The sequence below is a fragment of the Phacochoerus africanus genome, chromosome 1, assembly GCF_016906955.1.
Source record: "Phacochoerus africanus isolate WHEZ1 chromosome 1, ROS_Pafr_v1, whole genome shotgun sequence".
Classification (NCBI taxonomy): Eukaryota; Metazoa; Chordata; class Mammalia; order Artiodactyla; family Suidae; genus Phacochoerus; species Phacochoerus africanus.
The window spans coordinates 189,112,591-189,135,855 of record NC_062544.1 but is presented as its reverse complement, the minus strand read 5'-3'; the positions used below and the strand labels follow the sequence as shown (position 1 = coordinate 189,135,855).

Here is a 23,265-nt window from a genome sequence, read left to right as displayed (position 1 = left end):
AATAATACTCTCCAACACAGTTTATATTAAAATTTTCCCAATTGCCCTAATAGTCTTCTTCATAGATTTCTTTAAAAAGCTCAAGATCCAATCATGGGTAACACCGCTGTATTTACTTTTTACATCATTTCAGTCTTTTTTAATTTAGAAGCTTCCCTGTCATTTTTTTCTTTTTTGATCCTTTATGCCACTGACATTTTTGAAGACTCTGGGTCATCTGTCTTATGGAATATTTCACAGTCTGTATTTGTCTGTTCCCTCTGTATCAGATGAACATGTTTTGCAAGAACATGAGATTATATGTCCCAGTGCATCAGTTTATCTCATTACTCATCATATGAAGTTAGAGCACGTCTGATGAAGAAGCTGTCTGCCATATTTCCCCACTGTAATCAATAAGTAATCTCTAGTGATACCTTGAGACTCTTGGACAATGCTGTTCCCCAACAAGGTACCACCTAATGGTTCTAGCCCAAATCAATCCCTATAATGGGAACGGCAAAACAGTGATTTTCTACTTCTATGATTCATTCTGCTTTTACAATCTGGCATTTCCCCCCCTGGAAATATATAATAGATTCATGGCTTTGTTTTTTATTCACCATGTTATAATTCACTTCCATCACTATTCTTTTGAATGGCTGGGCTTTCCCACATACATCTTGTCAAGCGTTCCCTCCACCTGGAACTCTCTCTACTCTTGTCATGTCCAGTCTTTAAACATTTGTTGTTTTCGGGCATCCTGTACTTCTTCTGACCCAGAGTCATTTTTTTCAAGAAGCCCTAGTTCCTCTTAGTAAAAAACAGTATTTATTTATTAGGGCCACACCTCTGGCACACAGAGGTCTTCAGGCTAGGGGTCAAATTGGAACTGCAGCTGCAGGCCCAAGCCACAGCTCACTGCAACGCCAGATCCTTAACCCACTAAGCAAGACCAGGGATCGAACCCCCATCCTCATGGATACTAATTGGGTTCTTAACCTGCTGAGCCACAATGGGAACTCTAAAAACAGTATTTAAAAGGCAAAACCTGAGCATGAGGTGTGCACACTGCTATTGAGGCGTCTTTGTCTAGGCCCTTTTAGTGGGCAGGGCTAGAATTTTTTTTTGTTTAAATCAAATACTGATATATTAAATACTGATACTGATAACTTCCAATTCAAAACTAACATCCCAGGATTCTTTCTTATATTATTCTATATTTTTATTTCATTTTCCCATAGTGATAACCTGGTTCCCCACTTATATTAAAATATTGATTTGTTCAAATTACAATCCATATTAAATAGTTTTCCAAGTTACAATGCTGATACCATTGGCCACAACTAACCATAAAAATGCAACTGCCGGAGTTCCCGTCGTGGCGCAGTGGTTAACGAATCTGACTAGGAACCATGAGGTTGTGGGTTCGGTCCCTGCCCTTGCTCAGTGGGTTAAGGATCTGGCGTTGCTGTGAGCTGTGGTGTAGGTTGCAGACACGGCTCAGATCCCGCGTTGCTGTGGCTCTGGCGTAGGCTGGTGGCTACAGCTCCAATTCGATCCCTAGCCTGGGAACCACCATATGCCGCGGGAGTGGCCCAAAGAAATAGCAAAAAGACAAAAAAAAAAATGCAACTGCCCCCCACCCCCAACTCTTTTTGCCCTAGATTCTATCCTACTACAGGTACAGAGTTTTGAGAATTGTGTTAAAATTTTACTTAAATTCTTTTTTTTCTTTTATTGTTATGTAATCACTTTGATATACTGTTTTGGATTATTAGTAATTGAATACAATAATGTGTATTCAATTACAGGCTTTGCTTTGTTTTCATTTTTATTTAATTTTATGTAATTGGATATGTAAAATATTAATGCAAATCAAAGTTGAAACCATACGAAAACAGCTATTCAGAGAAACCCCATTTCCACTCTTATCTGCTCCACCACATCCAACAGCCCCTTATCACTTGTTTCTGGTTTATAGTTATTAAGCACTTTCTACAAAAATGACTTGTGGAGCTGTTTTCTCTGGAATAATTACTAGAAGTAGGACTGCTAGGTCAAAGGGTAAATGCATACATACTTTTGTCAGATATTGCCAATTCTCCTCCATAGGCCTGCTGGCCATTCTCTAGTGATGATTTAACTAGTATTAAATTAAATTGAAGGTATGTAGTCTCTTTATTCTAAATTCTACTTTGATGAACAATTAATTACCAATTTAACTGTTTCTTAGAGGTATGGCAGAAATGGTGAGAGGTTCTCAAAATTTGTGCTCTCTTCTTTTTCTGAAGCACAGAGCTGACCTATATTTCCCAGTCTCCTCTGCAGTTAGTTATGGCCATATGACTGATTTCTAGCCAATGGGATGTGTAACCACTTCTGGGCAGAGCTCCTCTCCCTTCCTATAGTCAACTTGAAAACTCTGAAGTCATGGGTAAGGCAACAGAGCTACCTGAGTGTAAAGGGCCAGCCAATGGCCTGAAATACCACCCAGGACAGTTACATGAGAGAAATAAACTTGTGCTGAAGTGTTACCATTACTTTTTTTTTTTTTTCTTTTTAGGGCTACAGGTACAGCCTATGGATGTTCCCAGGCTAGGGATCGAATTGGAGCTGCAGCTGCCAGCCTACACAGAGCCACAACAACATCAAATCTGAGCCACATCTGTGACCTACACCACAGCTCATGGCAATGTGGATCCTTAAGCCACTGAGCAGGGCCAGAGACTGAACCCGCATCCTTATGGATACCAACTAGGTTCTTAACCTGCTGAGCCACCAGGGAAACTCCTGAGCCACAACATTATTAACCTACTTTTACAGCATTGTAGCCTATCCTATTTAATACAAAATATTCTAACTCTTCTTTTTCAGATTCCTTCCATCTTGCTGCATATGTCCCTGCTTCTATTTCACAATTTTTATCTATTGTAAACTTTCACTGTATCTTTTGCCTACTCTCAGCCTCATATAAATATTTTTAACCAGAGCACTGACTTATGAGACATGGTACTCTGCATATATATGTATTAGAGTTCTTGATAGCTCAGCTGCCTTTTCTTTTTCTTTTTTTTTTTTTGTCTTTTGTCTTTTTAGGGCCACACCCAAGGCATACAGAATTCCCCAGGCTAGGGATCCAGTCGGTGCAGAAGCTGCCAGCCTACGCCATAGCCACAGCAACTTGGGGTCCGAGCCTCATCTGTGACCTACATCATAGCTCACAGTAATGCCAGATCCTTAACCCACTGAGCAAGGCCAGGGACCGAACCCACATCCTCATGGATGCTAGTCTGGTTCGCTAACCACTGAGTCATGTCGGGAACTCCCAGCTGCCTTGTTATTCACCATGGCCAGGGGTTTTTTCTGTCAGGAAGAGGCACAAAGCCAATCATTCTCCCATTTGAACTCTGCTTACAAAATTAATTAGCTTTCATTTGACATGTCCAGTCTTAGTACCCAAACTGTCCAGGTCATTCTGACATCTGTTTCTGGCATTTCTGGCACACACAGAAACATACACATAATACATCGCTAGTCATGGATTAAAGTTTACTAAATAGAACTGGGTCCCAGGCTGACCTCTGAAGGGTTAACTGGTAAGAGCACACCCAGCACCATATCCTTGATGTCTCTGACTTTTCCACCATCCAACTGTGGTATCATATAAGCTAAACTATGTTTTCCTGAGTTATTGATGATTATGTTATTCATAATTAAATTGACAGCATGAGAAAGTCAAGATATATGTGCCCTGATTCCTCCACATCCTTAAAAATTCTTGAAAAATTAGGTTACATTGATACGATTTAGGTTTCCACACTGCTAACATTAATTTTTACCCAATGCCCCAGGTTTGCTTGTAAATTAATATTCTGGTGATGTATATTTTCACATATCTCTCCCTCACAATGTGATTGTGTCTTATTTTACTGCAAATTCTACACCTGTATATTCAGCTCATCATTTTGGTGGGAACAGGTAAATAATACAAGTACAATGTTTAGAATTAAGGAGAAAGGAGTACCTTGTACTAATTCAGTTTTGCCACCAAATTTTAAGAAAGATATCACATATGTGAAAGGGATTCAAAAGAGCAACAGCTAAAGGGTTACAAGATTGGGAGTTGTTCAAAAGTAGGAAATGTTAGTTTTGGAAGCTAATATTTGTACCACCACCAGAAATGCCCAAATACATATGGGACGATGGCTTAATAAACATGCTTATAAAAGAGGTTTAATCCTCAGAGGACATTTGAACTAGAGACTGTTTCTGAGTTCTAAAAGATTATCATCAACTTTAGTCCTGCTCTTAAGAAAAGGAAGGAGTTTAAGAATACAATGTTCTGGAAAGATAGATTTAGCTATGTAGATGTCCACACACACACACATACAGATGGTAAAATTTGAAAATGTAAAAATTGCCATTCACAATACATTTTAAAACATAAAATACAGGAGTTCCCCTCGTGGCTCAGTGGTTAACGAATGTGACTAGCATCCATGAGGACACAGGTTCAATCCTGGCCTTGCTCAGTGGGTTAAGGATCTGGCGTTGCCATGAGCTGTGGTGTAGGTCACAGACACATCTTGGATCTGGCATTGCTGTGGCTGTGCCAGCAGCTAACAGCTCCGATTCAGCCCCTAGCCCTGGAACTTCCATATGCCTTGGGTGTGGCCCTAAAAATAAAAAAAACAAAACAAACAAAAAAAAAAACAAAAACAAACAAAAAACCCAAACAAAACACAAAATACAAAACATAAAAAATACAAAAAATAAATCTTTTAAAATATGTATAAAACATTAATGCTACAAGTTACTAAATCCTGATGAGAGAAACTAAAGACCCAAATAAATGGCAAAATATACCATGTCCATGGATAAGAAAGTTAATATTGTTAAAATGTCTATGCTCCTCCCCAGATTGATAGATTCAATACAGTCCTGATCAAAATCCAACTGCAGGCTTTTTTGTAGAAATTGACAAGCTGATTCTAAAATGTATAGAAATGAAAAGGCCAAAATAGTCAAAACTTCTGAAAAAGAACAAAGTTAAAGGGCTTACAGTACCTGATTTTAAGACTGATAAACCTCAGAACTGAAGATAGTGTGATACTAGCTTAAGAACAGAACAGAGTAGAGAGTTCCAACAGTCCACGTAATTTACAAGAAAGTATCAAGGCAATTCAATGGAGGAAAGGAAAGTCTTTTCAATAAATGGTGCTGGACCAACTGGATTACTGTAGGAAAAAGGAGGAGTTTAATCCCACCTCACACTCACAAGTTAACTCAGATTGATCACAGGCCTACACATAAAAGCTAAGGCTCTAAAGCTTCTAGAAGGAAAATAAAGAAGAAAATCTTTACAAACTGGGGGGCAGATAAAGAACAATTAAGCAAAACACAAAAGCACCAACTATAAAACAAAATACTGATACACTCATTAAAATTAAAATCTGCTTATACGAAAGTGAAAGAGCAAGATACACACTGGGAGGAAATACTCACTATACATATATCTAACAAAGGACTTGTGTTCAGCCTACCAGATTATCTATCTACCTATCTATCTATAGTGCCTACAAATCAGCAGTAAACAAACAACTCAAAACAAAATGGGCAAAACACTTGAAAAGACAGTGCAAAAGGAAAATGAACAAATGGTCAACAGTCATGTGAAAAGGAGCTCAGCATCATTAGTCATCAGGAAAAAGCTAATTAAAAGCACACAGACATACAATTTCACATCCATTGGAATGGCTAAAATTAAAAAGACCAACACCAAGTATTAGAAAAGATGTTGGAGTGTAAAACTGTACAACCCCTTGGAAAAGTTTTACATTTAAACATGCACACATCCTATGATCCAGGACTTGCTCTCCTAGGTATTTACCCAGGAGAAACTAAAACGCATGCCCACAAAAAGACCTGTATGACAATACCAAATGTTAGTCTGTGGAGCACCAGAACTCCCACTGCTAGTGGAAATGCAACATGGTACAACTGCTTAGGAAGACAGTTTGGCAGTTTCTTACAAAACTAAACATATTCTTATAGTATGATCCAACAACTGCCCTCCTTGGTATTTACCCACAGGAGTTTAAAACTTATGTCCACCAAAAACCTACACACAAGTCTTTATAGCAGCTTTATTCATAATTGCCAAAAGTTGAAAGCCACCAAGATGTCCTTCAGAAGGTGACAGTGAATACTTGGCATTGAAAAAAAATGAAAAACAAAAAACTATCGAGCCATGAAAAGACATGGAGCAACCTTAAAAATGCATGTTACTAGGTGAAAGAAGCTATATACCATATGATTCCAACTATATGACATTCTGGAAAAGGCAAAACTATGAAAATAGTAAAAATATGAGTAGTTGCCAAGGATTAGAGGGGAGGAAGTGCTGAAGAGGCAGAGCTCAAAGGATTTTTAGTATCACTCTGTATGATACATAATGCTGAATACATGTCACTATACCTTTGTCCAAACCCACAGAATGTGCAACAACAAGAGTGAACTGTAACATAAACCATGGAATTTAGATGATTATGATGCGTCAGTGTAGGTTCAACAGTTATAACAAACACACCACTGACTGGTGAGTTGATAGCAGGGGAGGCTATGCATACATGGAAGCAGGGGACACATGGGAAATCTCTTTGGGAAATTTTACCTTCTATTCAGTTTTATTGTGAATCTAAAATTGCTCTAAAAGACAAAGTCTATTTAAAAAATGCTTGTACGAAGTTAGGAGATATTTCTTAGACATGTAATTAAAAGTGCAAATCATAAAAGAAAAGAAATTAATTCCTCAGACCTCATTAAAATTTAAAGCTTTTTCTTTAAAAGGTGCTCTTAAGAAAATAAAATGGGGGGGGGGTTCCCATCATGGCTCAGTGGAAATGAATCTGACTAGTATCCATGAGGACACAGGTTCGAGCCCTGGCCTTGCACAATGGGTTAAGGATCCGGCATTGCCATGAGCTGTGGTGTAGGTTGCAGACATGGCTAGGATACCCTGTTGCTATGGCTATGGTGTAGGCCAGTGGCTGCAGCTCTGATTTGGACCCCTAGCCTGGAAACCTCCAAAGGCTACAAGTGTGGCCCAAAAAAGACCAAAAACAAACAAACAAACAAACAAACAAACAAAAAAAACAAAAGTGGAGTTCCCTGATGGCTCAGCTGGTTAAAGAGGTTAAAGATCTGGCATTGTCACAGCTGTGGCTAGGGTCACTATTGTGGCACGGGTACAATCCCTGGCCCAGTAACTCCCACAGGCAGTAGCCAAAAAAGAAAAGAGAAGAAAAGAAAAAGGTAAGTCATAGATTCAAAATATTTACAAGTCATATATCTGATAAAGGCCTTGCCTCTGGAATTTATTTATTTATTTATTTATTTTTGTCTTTTTGCCATTTCTAGGGCCACTCCTGCAGCATATGGAGGTTCCCAGGCTAGGGGTCCAATTGGAGCTGTAGCCGCCAGCCTACGCCACAGCCACAGCAACTCGAGATCCGAGTCTTGTCTGCAACCTACACCACAGCTCACGACAACGCCGGATCCTTAACTCACTGAGCAAGGGCAGGGATGGAACCTGCAACTTCGTGGTTCCTAGATGGATTTGTTAACCACTGAGCCACGACAGGAACTCCTTGCCTCTGGAATTTAAAAGAATTAAAAAAATTTTTTTGAAGAGTTCCCATCGTGGTGCAGTAGAAACGAATCCGACTAGAAAGCATGACGTTGCGGGTTCAATCCTTGGCCTCGATCAGTGGGGTTAAGGATCCAGCATTGCTGTGAGCTATGGTATAGGTCACAGACAAGGCTCGGATCTGGCATTGCTGGGGCTGTGGTGTAGGCCTGCAGCTGTGGCTCTGATTCGGCCCCTAGCCTGGGAACCTCCATATGTCACGAGTGCTGCCCTAAAAAGCAAAGAAAAAAAAATTGAATATTTTTATTCAAATATTTTATTTGACTAAAGACTATTTAAAAAAAAAATGAAACTCAATATGATGACCATCACAACCCAATTAAAAAATGGGCAGAAATTAGATATATGAATGACTAATTATAATAAGCACATGGAAAGGTGCATATTGTCATTAGTCATTAGGAAAATGTAAATTAAACTGTAATAAAATACCCTTACACACATCCATTAGAATGGCTATAATCAAAAAAACTGACTATATTGAGTGTTGGCAAGAAAGTGGAGGAATCAAAACCATCATATATTGTTGATGGAACTCTAACATTGTATAGCCACTTTTGGAAAACATTTTATCAGTCTCCTAAAAAGTTAAACATAAACTTAGCGTATGATCTGGTAATTACACTCCTAAGAGCCTACTCAAGAGAAATAAAAACACAGGTCCATACACACCTGTACATGCATGGTCACAGAAACATTATTTGCAACAGCCAAAACCCAGAAACAATTCAAATGTCCATCAACTAGTGAAGAAATAAGCAGAATGTGGTATATCGGTAAAAGTGAGTACTATTCAACAACACAAAGGAACAAGCCAGTAATACATGCTGCAAGTGAACCTCGAAAATATTATGCTAGGTGAAAGAAGCAAACACAAAGCACCTATTCTAGGATCCCCTTTATAGCAAAGACCCAGAAAAGGTAAGAGAGAGAAAGTAGATCCAGAGTCCCCGTTGTGGCTCAGCAGTGACGAACCCAACTAGTATCCGTGAGGATGTGGGTTCGATCTCTGGCCTTGCTCGGTGGGTTAAGGATCCAGCATTATGGTGAGCTGTGGCGTAGGTTTCAGACACGACTCAGATCTGGTGTTGCTGGGGCTGTGGTGTGGGTCGGCAGCTGCAGCTCTGATTCTACTCCTAGCTTGGGAACTTTCATATGCCACAAGTGCGGCCCTAAAAAGACAAAAAAAAAAAGAAAAAAAAAAGAAAGAAAGTATATCCATGGCTGCCTGAGCTTAGGAGTGGGGACTGACTAAGCTGGCACAAGGGAATTTTGGGGTGATAGAAATGCTCTAAAATTAGGTTGTGGTGATGGCTGCACAAGTCTATGAAAATCGCAGAATTGTAGGAGTTCCCATCGTGGCGCAGCAGTTAATGAATCCGACGAGGAACCATGAGGTTTCGGGTTCGATCCCTGGCCTTGCTCAGTGGGTTAAGGTTCCGGAGTTGCCGTGAGCTGGGGTATAGGTTGCAGACGAGACTCGGATCCCTTGTTGCTGTGGCTGTGGCGTAGGCCAGTGGCTACAGCTCCGATTGGACCCCTAGCCTGGGAATCTCCATATGCCATGGGAATGGCCCTAGAAAAGGCAAAAAGACAAAAAAAAAATCACAGAAATGTACACTTACAGTGGATGGATTTCATGGCATGTAAACTGCACTTCAGTAAAACTATGTTTTTTAAAAAAGGACTTGTAAAAGGATGTTCAGAGCAATTTTCTTCATGAAAGCCCCAAACTGAAAACAACCTAAATCGTTTTCCAAGGAGAATGGATAGACAAATGGTGGTATATTCAAAGAGTAGAATATTAGCTATTAATAAAGAACAAACTACTAAAACACACAACATACATGAATCTCAAAACATTATGTTGACAAAAGAAGTACTTTTGTTTTCCTATTGTATACTGTGTTCCGTTCATAAAGGAGTCTGTAGACAAACTCTGAATCAATCACATTTATTTCCAAAAGGTATAGTATATGCCTATTTGGAAATCATAATATGTCAAATAGTTAATACAAAGAGTGGCTAATGATTTAATATTCACAGCTCACCGCCACATACTTCTAATAGCCTGCAAAACACTCTCCTGCCCCAAAAGGGTCAGAACAATTTAAATGCCTAACGAAATGAATTAAGACAGTCATAAGATGGACCACTAATCTGCAGCCATGAAAGACAAGCTTTTCAGAAAGATTAAAAGAATTAGAAAATGCTGACATGTTCAAATACAATTTCAGATGTTTTAATTATGTCATGTGATATGTATATATTTAATATACGTATATTATGAAACAAAATCATTCATTCTTTCCATATTCATTCACTCATTTATTCTAAACATATTTATGGAGAGTCAAAAATAGATTCCAGGCATCTAAGTTCAAATTTTGACTCAATTGCAAATAAAATGCTGATATTTCACATTTCCTTTCCTTTTTTTTTTTTGCTTTTTTAGGGCCACACTCTCAGCATATGGAAGATCCCAGGCTAGGGGTCAAAGAGGAGCTACAGGTGCTGACCTACCCCACAGCCATGTGGGATCTGAGCTGCGTCTGCAACCTAGATCACAGCACATGGCAACGCTGGACCCTTAACTCACTGAGTGAGGCCAGGGATTGAAGTGGCATCCTCATGGATAATAGTCTCGTTCATTTCCACTGAGCCACAACGGGAACTCCTTCACTTTTTCTTTATGACGAATCTGAGTGTACCTTTCAAATACAGTTTATAACATGAGTTTCCTGGTCTGCTCCTTGAAGGAAAAAGTGTTAGGTAGCCTAAGAGTCCCAGACTTAGGGAGCAAAAACAAATTTGGTGCCAGTCAGGTCCAGCAGATTCAGGACTTGTAAGCGAGGCTGTCATTTCAGGCCTACACTGTCTCCTGCTCCTGCCTGCTCCTTAAGATGGGTCCTGGAGGGCAAGCTGAAACATGCACATACGCCCTGAAGGAAGCTGCTGTCTGGTCAGTGCCGCTATTACAACTCAGGACTCGGGCAAGGTGGAAGAAACATCCCCATCACAGGCGGCCAGCCACCCTTCCAGTAACTTCCCTCCCACCCCCCATCCTCCCCGGGAGTCACAGCTTAGAAGGTGCTCTAAGCCAGGCCTTGACCCATGGTGACTAGTGAGGTGTTGTTATGCCTGCCCCCAGAGAATCTGTCTACAGACCACACCCCCAGTGCCTGGGAGGGTATAGTGTCAGGGTACTTCCTAAACTCCTGCTGCTTTTGAAAGAGTGGTTAGAATGTTTGTGCCTCCTGGTCCAGTAATCCCACCCCGAGAATTCATCATGAGTAAATAATCAGACTTGAAGAAAGTAATTGCTGACTGCGTGGCTCACCTCCGCATACTTCTAATAGCCTGCAAAACACTCTCCTGCCCCAAAAGATCAGAACAATTTAAACGCCTAACAAAATGAATTAAGGACAGTCATACGATAGACTACTATCTGTAGCCAGGAAAGACAAGCTTTACAGAAAGATTGAAGAACTAGAAAATGCTGACATGTTCAATGAAATAGTGACATGTTAAAAAATGTTAAATGTTAGAACCAAGATAAAAGCTGTAAATACCAGGGCTTCTCATTGGGAGAGGTAGTGGAATTCCCCTATCTCCCAGATCCCACTGATTCCTGAGAATCAGTGTTACTGAGGGGAACGAGCTCTTACCCTCAAATAGTCTTACAAACGGGGGATGGGAGGCTGGATACATATGGTACTATTCCAAAACTGGATAAACAGGGAAAATGTATGTACATACTAGGATCAGAGGGAGGGAATGCCAGGCCACTTGTGATTGGTAAGGTAGACGCTGTAGACCAATACTACTCAAGCTTGACTGTGGAACTTGTTTATTTATTTTTTTTGCCTTTTGGGGCCGCACCCTCCCCCCACCCCGCCCCCGCAGATGGAAGTTCCCAGGCTAGCGGTTGAATTGGAGCTACAGCTGCCAGTCTGCACCAGAGCCACAGCAACGCTGGATTCTTAACCCGCCAGGGATTGAACCCCATCCTCATGGATCCTAATGAGGTTCGTTAACCACTGAGCCATGACAGGAACTCCTGTGGAGCTTGTTAAAAGCTGAATTCTAATGCACTGTGTCTGGGTTAGGCCTGAGAGTCTGCACTTCTAACAAACTTCCAATGCTGCTGGTCCATGGGCCACACAAAAGAAGCAAGGCTGTAGATGGCACACACGTGGGAAGGCAGATCCAAGTTCCACTCACAGTGACTGGTCCTGGTTGGCGAGCATGTGGGTGTGCCTTTACTTTTAATCATCTCCTATGCTTACCAGATTTTCCACAGTATTTAACATTTATTCCTTTTGTCGTCAGAAAAAATGCATTAAATTATTTCAAACCTTGGACCCATTGATTATTCTTATAGAAATCCATCCCAAATAAAGGGAAATGAAATTGAAAGATAAAAAAATACCATGTCTACTCACAAATCTTCCGACACCAAATGTGTGGGTTTTTCACAACAATTCTGACACCAACTACCCAGAGTGAGCACAAGGCCCACGCTTGTGGACTGTGGGGTCAGTCTCACAAGGCTGCTTCTCACTTCAGATGCCCAAGTCCTAGGTTGTTGCCGCTACTTCTAACAAGTGGCTATAAATCAAGGGTTCCCGTGACCCCCTCCCTCAGGTTGGTTAATTTGTTTTAGTGGCTCACAGAAGTCTGGGAAACATTTTACTTACCCATTTATAATAAAGGACACAACTCAGGAACAGCCAAACAGAGGAGCTGCATGGGGCAAGGCATAGGGGAGGGGCACAGAGCTTCCAAGCCCTCTCTGGGCATGCCACCCTCACAGCACCTTGACGTGTTCGCTGACTCAGAAGCTCTCCAAATCCCTTTGTTCAGGGTTTTTATGGAGGTTCTGCTACACAGGGATGATGCTTAAATCACCGGCGCTGGGTGACTGAATTTAATTCTCCAGCCCAACTCCCCTCCCTGGGGTGGGGAGGCGGGGCCTGAAAATTACAACCCTCTAAAGGTGGTTGGTTCCTCAGGCAACCAGCCCCTGTCTCCCAGAATCACCTTATTAGCATAAACTCAGGTGCATAAGCAGGAAGGTGCTTATTAGGAATAACAAAAGGTGCTCCTCTCGTCCGGAGCTCCGTACCTGGAACCAGGGATGCAGAGCAAGTATATTTACTTATGTCCCAGAATCAAAGGTTTATTAGAATGATGCACAATACCAAAAAAGGAGCAATTACTTAGTTCCCTAATATTAAAAGAATGGCTAAAAAAAGGCTGAAATAGCATGCAATGATTACAAATGACATTTGTAAAGATATGGAAAATGCTATGTTAAATTCAAATCACAGTATGACAACTCTGCTAAAATGCTAACAGAAAATAAATGTTTAAAAATGTTAAAATTTATACCCCAAAACCCGAAGGCAAAACAAAACTGGAAGGAAACATGCCAAAATGATAATGTCTTTGGCATTACATATAGGGTTACAGATGATTTTTTTCCCCCTTCAACTTTCCAGGATAAAAGTTGAAAGTGAGGCAGAATATTAACTCAGGTAGTCAGTGTAAGAGCATGGGCTTTGATGCATTCTTTGATATGGCTATTGATTAACATTTGTGGCTTAAGGGCTCCAGGGAGTAACACTCCCACAGGCCTTGTTTTATTATAAGAAATGCTCATTCTCCACAGACCTTGTTTACTATAGAAAATGCGAATCTCTAGCCCACTCCTCAACTGATAAGAGGGGAATGAGAAGAATGGTGAAAGAAAGGGACACAGAACTTTCAGGACATTTCCAACCCCCAAAGCCCTATTGGACAAGGACTGATATAGGTAATTAAATAGGGCCAATGGGAGAAAACCACATCTTTCTGAACCCCACTTTGGTGCCCCTCCCCACCTTTAAGAGAGAAAAACCTCTATAGGACAATAGAGAAAGGAGTGCTCTTCTCCCCGCTCCCAGTAATCCTGGGAGCTACCTGCTTTTCTACAATAAAAACTTTGCTTGCTTGCTGCCTGTGTATTCACAAGAACCCGGATTCCAGTACCATCTTTCCAGCATCAAAAGGAGGGAAGGCACCTGTGCAAGATAGGGAGGCGGTGGAGGCCGGGACACCAATGGGAGGGGCAGTGGAAGGAAACCACTCCTGGGTGGTTAGATGGGAGCAGCTTTGTGGCCTATTAACTAGGGTTGGGAGGGGCATGGAGGCTGTTCAATGCCTCACAGGACCACACGGCTGGGAGCAGAGGAGGAGGAGAAAGAAGAGGAGAAAGGCAGTGGTTCCCTGAAGGTCTGGATGTGGGCAGGAGGAGGAGCCCAGCAGCCCAGCCTCTCCTCCGCCCTGACCCTCAAGGGCACTTCTGTGAATGGGTCCGGATAGGAGCTGTCAATGGGCCGACCCGCTCTGCTCCCGGCTGCAGGCAGGAAACTTCTGGGGGTGGGGGGTTGTCTACCACTCCACAATGACGATGACGTTTTCAGCTTTCCAGGAACACCTCAGCGCTCACTCTCTCCCTTTCCTCCCCAGGATGTCAGCACTCCCTAGGATTCCTTATGGGCATGAGAAATACGATAAAGTAAAATGAACAGCCCATCCCGTTCCCGTTTCTGGGCTCATATCTGGCCTGAACCTCAGTTCACTAGCACACCTCTCCTGACAGAGCAAAAGGCAACAGAAACTAATGCAAATGAATAACCCTGTGCCACCGGTCAAAGATCAAATTAGATAGCCCTTTTAAAACTACAGAAGGCTATCTAAATGCGAGTTAACAGCATTTTTATTACTTCTCCTAGTTAAAAGTCAACTTGCCAGTGTACCTGGTCTCGATTTGCCCACTAAAGGGCAACTGGGACACAGTACTTTGCTGGGCCTGGGTCAGGATTTAATAACATTTGTTAACCCTTTGCAGGGTTCCTACAAGGAGTGCACACCCCAGCTGGCAGAAGAGGTTTGGGAGGGGTGGGGGGAGAATGAGGAGGGTGGAAGCATCCATCTAGCTTGTTCTTCCTCTGTAACGGGAGGCTGCAGCCACACCAAGCACTGGGGGTCCATCTGCTTTCCAGAGTCAGAGCGGATTTTAGTCCCCTGACAACACAGCCAAAGCCCCAGTTTTTGGCTCTATTCTCTTCATTAGTTCCAGAACTGATGCTCCACCAACCCCTTTTCACATTTGTCACAGAGAACATTTCCCTAAAGCCACCCAGAGAGCAGCCCAGGCTCCTCCTAAAAACAGGGCAGTGGAGGCTGGAAAACGTTGCTACTGGGCATGCTGCCTTCTAAAGTTCTGGGAGGAAATCCCCCAAATAAAGGCATAAGTGAAGGAGGTGGGGCTCTCACAACAGCTACTGCTGACCCCCAGTGAACGCTTATTCTGCATCAGGCACTCCACAGGCCATTTAACACTCACAGCCCTCTGAGACAGGTGTTGTCAGTATTTCCCATTTTGCACAGGAGCAAACTGAAGCACAGAGTGGTTGGAAAAAAAAAAAAGGTCAAGGTCACGCACCCAGGTGGTAGGAAAAGCACGAAGAAGGCAGCAACTGGACCAGAGTCCACACTCGGGCGTGGTGCCTCGCCTTTGTTTGCTCTGGCCAGTAATCAACCCACTTTCCTTGCCGGCTGCCTGTCTGACCAAGGAGTTAGTCGTCATCTCCCTGACAGCACACCCACACACCTGAAGCCCAGAGCGCTCCTGAAGGGCCCAATCAACATCTCAGCTTCTAAACACACCTCTTGCAACCAAACAAAGCTGTTCGCTTGCAACCCTCCCTTGTCCCATTTTTCTTTTCACACTGGGGGATGAATGCACCTGGACTGATGGTTCTAGTGATAAAGGTCTCAAAACGGCACACCTGACATTTCCTTGAAACCACACGTTTCCATCTGTATTTCCTCTTCCCATCCACCACACACGCTCACATACACACCCACCCACAGCTATGAACACTCAGAATTCAGGGAAAAAGATCTGAGCAGAAGTTTCTACCATAATGAAACCAGAGATAGAGACAGAAGCGACACTTAAGAGAAAGTTCCAGGGTGAGGAAATCAGGCCACCCTCGCACTTGTACCACAGAAAACTCCCAAAGGCGGAACCAGGGCGCCTCAGTTCCTCATGGCCCCAGAACTTTCAGAAAGGGGCTAAGCCTTGGCTTGTGCAGGACAGACTTTTCATCAGCTGGAGCAGAGTGGGCACAGAGGAAGAGGGGAGTAGCTTTGGGCCCCCTCAGAACAGCTACAAAGAACAGCGCACAAGCCTAGGACCTACTCGGATCCCAATGTCAGGGGCTTGGTGCTCCACCCCCACAGGACACCCTGGGGAACACGCAGGGTGCACAAGAGCCATCTTCTCACCCACAAAGAGCCAGTGGTTTGGGATCTTGAAGGCACTCTTTTTCTGCTGCAGCTTGCCCACACATGTACTCCATTTTTGCTGCATTGCAGGGGTAGTAAACTCTAAATTTCTATGTAAATGAGTAACGCGGACAGGGTGTGGGAAAAATGATGACGTACCTTGTATTTTCTGTCACTGATGCACTGCTGAGTAAAAACAAGAGTTTCCATTCTCTCAGAGGAACATGCTCTTTACTTTTTTCTTGGGACAAGAGCCCTCAACCTCTCTTTGTTTATTCCATTTTTTTGGGGGGGGGGAGCACACTGCCATTCTCTGGAGAGATGGCTGCTCCTGTACTGCCTTCAGGAATTCTTGGGGGCAGAATATTTGACATCACCCAGCTGCACCCAACTGTCAGTATTGGTTCAGGTTTTTTTTTTTTTTTCTTTTCTCCTTTCCCCACACCCTGCACTGGCCTGATAAAATTTCTAATCTCTGTAGGTTGGATGTGGTGCCTGCCCCCAGTTTGTAACCAGGGCAGTTGAGTGTGGTAAAAAGATAGCTTGCCTAAACTAACGCTGGGTATGGTAGCCCTGCTATCTGCTAGAGTGTGGAATAGCAGAGGCTGGAAACAACATAAACTCTAAGAGCCAATAGACCTGAATTTGAACCCTGGCTCTACTTTTACCAGCTGCCAGAACTCAAGTGAAACACTAACCTCTCTTAGCTATGACTTCATCTGCAAAATGGGCTGATAATACTTAGAGAAGTTTTTGTGAGAATGAAAAACTCATGTGCCCAAAGACTACTTGGAACTCTTAATGAATGTTAAATTTCCTTTTCCCATCTCTCTCTCTCTGTCTCTTTAGGGCTGGACCCACAGCATATGGACGTTTCCAGGCTAGGTGTTGAATTGGAGCTATAGCTGCCAGCCTACACCACAGCCATGGTGACGTGGGACCTGAACTATGTCTTCAACCTACACCACAGCCCATGTCAACGCCGGATCCTTAACCCACTAAGCGGGGCCAGGGATCAAACTGGAATGCTCATGGATACTAGTAATGCTCGTTACCGCTGAGCCACAATGGGAACTCATGCCTTAGCTTCTTTAGATTTCAATGTTCTCATTTGTTAAAAACTAAAATAACCCTCCAGCACCGCTGTTCCACATCACAGGATGGGATGAAGAGATGCAGATGGGAGCAGAGTGCTTACAAATTGGAAGAGCATCACTGACTGGACTGTCAACACCCATTCCTCCCACTTCTAGGTCAACAAAGCAGTACATAATCTGCTTTTCTAATGTGTTCATATCCTTTCATAATGTGATGCAGGGAGAAGATGGTGTCACATTTGTGGTAATTCCTTAAAATGGCTATTATCAGTCGATTCTCCAGAGTCCAATCTCACCAACCCCTCACAGAGGAGGGCAAACATTAGGTCACTGCCTGGTCACTTAAGGGCCCGGCAAGTTTCTTTTCTCCCTCTAAGCTCTTATTTTAGAGAACTGAGGTAGAAAATAAAGTCACTTAACAGCTATATATTTCTTTTATTCACACAAAGACAACCAAGACACAAGCCAAACAATTTCACTTATGTACCCTTATGAATTTGCTTAGACATTTTCCAGCTATAAAGTGGTTTCTGTTGGTTCTTAGTTTTCCATGCACTGTGAGGAGACTAGGACATGCTTTGGCATTTCCTCAGCTGAATCTGACTTAAAGCACATTTACAACTTCTTTTACCCTAGTGAATCTACACAGGCAAGGTGTAGGCTAAGGGGATTCATCTAACACTTCAACTTTCAGCTATCACAGATATAATTTACTGGACTTTCTTTCTCTTAAAAGCAAAGAGGCATTAAAATCAGTTGCATGGGATTTCCCACTGTGGTGTGGTGGGTTAAGAACCAGACAGCAGCAGCTCAGGTCACAGCTGTGGCTCAGATTCAATCCCTGGCCTGGGAATGGCCATAAATCTGCCTTGGGTGCAGTCATTAAATAAGTAAATAAATAAAATCAGTTTCACAAAGCTACTAAGAAATGTGGGTTTATCTTTCAGGACTATGCCTTTCCTTCTTCCTGCTCCTGAATTTTATTTATTTAGTTTTTGTTTTGTTTGTTTCTTGTCCTGTTAGGTCCACACCTGCCGCATATGGAAGTTCCCAGGCTAGGGATCGAATTGGAGATGTAGCTGCCGGTCTATGCCACAGCCACTCAGGATCCTTAACTCACTGAGTGAGGCCAGGGATCGAATCTGTGTCCTCATGGATACTAGCCAGGTTCGTTACCACTGAACCACCACAGGAACTCTCTGCTCCTGAGCTTTAATAGCTCCCTCATATGACCAACACTCTTCCAAGTTGCTAATTAGGCATGATAGAATGAGTAGGAATCATATGATAAATCCAGAGGAGAAAAAATAAGCAAGTTGGATGAATATATAGATATCACTTCCCATGTCCCTCCCCTTGAAAGCAGGATTCTTGGAAAAAGATGTGCAGAAATCTTAGGAGTCAGTTCTTTGCTAAATATTTACACAGCATGACACCTGAAGCAAATGAGGTAAGGACATGAAAAAGGCCACACACACTGATAAAATCTCTCCCAGTTAGTAAGTAGATCTCCACTCATCTTGTGATTTGTTTTCATAATGTAGACATTTTATTGCTGTATACAGTGCTTCCAGAAGTATATACACATCCTAAGTGTGTAGGGGTGCGTTCACTACTCTGAGCTGTTTTTTGATGAGCATAACTTGGAAAGGATTGGAGCAGTTCAGAAAAATTGCTAACACACTGTACACAACCTGACCATTTGGAGACAACTCAACCACAGGCTTGCTAATACCCTCTGTATATAAAAAAAAAAGCTGACCCAGCATCCACCTGCATCAACTTGATCCTCTCAGCTTTGTCACACTCAGCAAATACTCTGCCTCTGGAACAAAATAGAGCGGCACCCCCAGGGAGGAGAAAAAGAAGACATGTTGTGAGTCTGGAGAGGCAGCCTTTACACCCAGTTCACAAAGAGGGAGGCTCTGTGGGAGGCTTTGAATCTAGAACCAGTGGTGTGACCTTCCAAATCCACCTTCTGCCAAAACAAACAAAAACCAAAAAACAACCTCCATAGGAGGTGTTACTTTTAAAGGAAAATGCCAAATATGCAAAAGTAGAGTCAACAGTACAAGGCAATCCCAACCTTCACACCCTTCGTCCAGCTTCAACTATTACCAACCATGGCCAATCACCCTTCATCTTTCCCCTCTCACTTCTCCACTAGCAGCCCTCTCCAAATCTGAATTATTCTGAAGCAAATTCTCAACATACATTTCGAGTTCAGAATGATAAGGGTTTTTTTTTTGGTTTTGCTTTTTAAAACTGTAACCATGATACCATTACCAAAAGTAACAACGAGATAGTTTTACTACAAATAACCAGTACAAACTTCCTCTATGGGCACAATTTTTAAAAAACTGTTTTCATCAAATCGGGATCTAACCAAGGTTTACACATTGCACTGTAGCCTTATGTCTCTTAAATAGATTTTAAACCACAAGTTCCCCATCCCTGGGATTCTCTCCTAGCAGCCAGGTTGTCCTCACCTGCAATTCCCAGTAATTCTATTCTAGAGACACAACTCCGGTCTTACAGGCTGTCAAAAAAAAAAAAAAAAAGTCTATGTTAATTAGTCTTGATAATTAAAGTAGCATTAAAAAAAACTCTGAGGAGCACAAATGATATGATTTGACCTGAAGCAACTAGCAATTCTGAGACCCAAACACTCATTCAAGTGTCGTTTGCAGGTCTGATTAGTGTGGGTTTATTTCTGGGGTTTGAGCAACACAGTCGACCCCCTTACCCAAGTCATTTGCACAAGCTGGGGTGAAGTAAGCGTCTCCTCCCCGCTGAAACTTCCTCTGCAGGCTGGGTCCTCCTCGTGGTCGCCTCCAGAATGCTGCCACTTCTCGAGGCCACCTGCCCAGGTGAGAGAAAAGGATCTTCACTGAGCCGAAAAATTCCGGAGGGTGGTCCCAGGTTATTTTATTTAGAGAGAATTTTAGGCCATCCAGGCTGGTTTCTGAGAAACCAACCAAAACGCCAAGGTCTCTGAGAACTAACAGCCCTGAAAAGCCCTTGGGCTTAATCCTGGAGCCTGGCGCGCGCCGGCCCCAACGCCCAAGGGCCAGGGGAGGGGACGTAAAGTCCGACCCAACGAGTAACCAAACGTGTGTCTGTGACTCTACGCTCACTTCTGTGTGCTAGGAAAGAAAGTTATATACACTATTTCTATAACATCACCTGTTTTATAATGTATACCAGGTATCTCCTCTGGAAAGAGGGTGCGAGTGCCTGGGTGTGAGTATACTCCCAACCCAGGGCACCAAGTTTCATCCCCCCACCCCACCCCAGGACGGCAAATCCAGGACAGACCCCAGGAGAAAACTACGACAATCCCCAATCCGAGCGGTCAGGCTCGGGCGTCCTCGGCTTTAAAGCCAAGGGCACCCACCCACTCCCGGGTCTCTTTAGAAGAGAACCCCAGCCTCTGAATCCCTTGGAGCGAAATCACGCTCCCTCTCCCAAGCGCAGAGCGCCGGCCGAGGAAGCTGAAAGCCGCGGGGTGCCGTCTGCCTCCTGGAGCCGGGGAAGCAGCTACGAAGCGCCGGGCGCAGGTCCCCGCAACTCACCGGAGGCGCGGCGGCTCCCGGCTCGCGCTCCGCTTCCCCAGCGCTGCGCACCGGAGCAGACACAAGGAGGTCGCTGCTCGGACACCTGCCGCGCCTGGCCCCAGGTGACCAGGGACGGGCGTGGGCGGCGAGCACAGCCCAGGAACCCCGCAGCTGCTCTGCTCTAGGCTACCAGGAAGTGCGGACGCAGACCTTTGAGCGCACATGCCCCATCGCGACCCCAGCGGTAGATGGGCCGGAGGGCGCCGCCTGCGGGCGGGGCGGCGAGAGGCGACTGAGGCCCTCACTGTACCCGCGGGAGAGGGGTTGGGTCGAGGCTGGCCCAAGGGATGCCCTGAGGGTGTAGGATGGAAGATGCGGTCTCTTAGTGAGACCCCCTTCCACGTGCTGGGCCTTCAAACAACCCCCCACACACCTGCCCAAGGAACCCCCATCTTCCCAGCAGGGTGGGCAGGGGGACACTAGCAATTGTCTCTGGATGAGAGTATACACGGGGTGCCAGAAACTGCTATGTGTATGCCACTAAACAATTGTACACTATGAATTCACATATTAAAAATCTACAAATAGCATATTTGCAAATAGCACACTTACATTGAATTGACCTTTTCGCGTCAGCAGTACCAATTTGTTAAATTTATCAAAGAAGTATTTGTGGAGCACCTACGATTTGCCAATCTTTCAAATGTATAAAATATGGCGCAATTTCCTCCTCCTCCCTTTCATGAATAGCCTTCAACAAGGGGAGTGGCCTGGGCCTTTCTTAACCTCTCAGAAAGCCTTTACCGGTTTTGCAAGGCACCTTGCGAAAGCCCGCCCAAGGGTGCAGTAAGAACTGAACCATGATTAAAGTTAAGCGTGGCTTGCTAGGGGGCCCGAGGGGTGGCTTGACCCAACCTGGGTAGGTCAGAGAGGAATTTCTGGAGAAGGGGAGAGGCATGCTGAATTCTAAAGGACTACAGGATTCACTACAGGTTGTGAAATGTTTCAGCCAGGATTCCACCATGAGCAAAGCCAGAAGCCTAAAGCTGGGTAGAGAGTGCATGTTCTGATAGAGCCAATAGCAAGTGAGTCAGTGCAGCTGAGAAGTAGAAGAGGTGAATTGAGTTAGAGCAGTGGGCGTGGGAGACAGCCCAGGCTTCTATAAAAAACAACAGCTGCCATCTATGGAATGTAGAGTATAAAACTGGAGCTGGACTCGCATCACTTCCAACTACATGGAGGTTATTACTCCCCTTTAAAGAGGAGAAAGTGAGAAGTAGGGAAGTGAAGTGCCTTTTTAATGACAGGGCTGGAAGGAGCTCACTCTGAGGAGCTAGCCTGCACTCTTAATGACCTTCCAGGCCAGTCTTGAAGCTGAATTGCCTTCACATGTTCTCATCATCCCAAGTACCCCCAGGTGCCCACTGCTCTTTCTCCATCCCAAAGCTCCTGTGTCAACAACTGCCCTCAGACCCCTCCAGTCTAGAACAGGTTCTAGAGCACATGACCATGCAAACCAGACTCCCAAGGGGAACTTGGTTTCAGGGCCTGGTGAAGGGACTGTGGCAGAACTTTTTCTTGTTCCCCAACACCCACTCTCTCCTTCTTCCATAATAATAGTACTGAAGCTGAAGCCAGAGCTGCTTAGAACAAAGACTACATTTCCCTGCTTCTCAAAATACATCAACGGTGGTGCCCAGAGCCCCTAGACTCCATTTGATCCAGTAGTACTTCTGAGGCAGCTATTTCTCTCCCAACATCCTTGATGTGTCAGCTGTTCTTCATGGGGTAGACACTGCTCATTGCCTTCTCAACATCCATTCCCCTTTCGTCCTTTCTAAGAGCAACCAGATTTTGTTCAAGGAGGCAACGTGCGAAGCGAAAATGCTCACCTTTCCAGAAGTCCTTGTGGGCATTCACATGACTCGATTCTGGTCAGAGAGGGGAAAGAGGAAGTTGCCTAGAGAGTCCTGGAAAGGTTTCCATTTTCCTGATGCCTTTTTCCTTCTCTTGCTTTATTTTGGCTTGAGGTTGCTGTGAGCTTGGAGGGGGAGCTACGGTTTTATGACCACAGGGCAAAACACAAGAGAAAAGGAGAAGCAGCAGGTACCGCAGACTGCCAGCTCCAGATTTATTACATGAGAAAAATAATCCCTTTACTTGTTTAAAGCGCTCTCAGTTAAGGTTTGTTACAAGCAATTGAACTCAATCCTAATGGATTGGCAAAGAAAAGCCTCAAAAATCAAATGTAGCTAATACAGTGTGATAACAGAAAGAGGGTGGGATTTGGCATGAGACCACCTGAGTAGAGTTTCAGCGCTTTCATTTATTTAGCTCATGACCTTGAGCAATTTTGTGAAATTAGATTACATATTGTAAAATTAGAAATTGTCATAAAAATACAAGGCACAGTGCTTCCTGGCATATGGTGAGTGATTAATAAATGATCAGTTTTTAGCCTCCACCAAATGGATGACTGGCTAATATTCAGATTCAGAATCACATACCCACTTACCAGTTTCACCCGTTAAATATTTCTTTGGTCTGTTCAGATCTTACATGCTTTGTAACAGCAAAAATC

At 43.6% G+C, this 23,265-nt stretch overlaps 1 protein-coding gene across 2 annotated transcripts in view; it reads right to left on the bottom strand.

Annotated features, from left to right (window-relative positions):
- The window catches only part of GPR160 (G protein-coupled receptor 160), a 44,229-nt gene extending 23,248 nt beyond the window's left edge, over window positions 1-20,981 (bottom strand). Inside the window, exons 1-3 of one of the 2 annotated variants that reach the window (XM_047786218.1) lie at window positions 20,703-20,981; window positions 19,874-19,989; window positions 19,617-19,666 (exon numbers count right to left, since the gene is read on the bottom strand). The gene's annotated coding sequence lies outside the window, so the exon portion shown is untranslated. The remainder of the gene's footprint in view (window positions 1-19,616; window positions 19,667-19,873; window positions 19,990-20,702) is intronic. The other variant, XM_047786226.1, reaches the window with a different exon arrangement.
- Window positions 20,982-23,265: the final 2,284 nt, after the last annotated feature.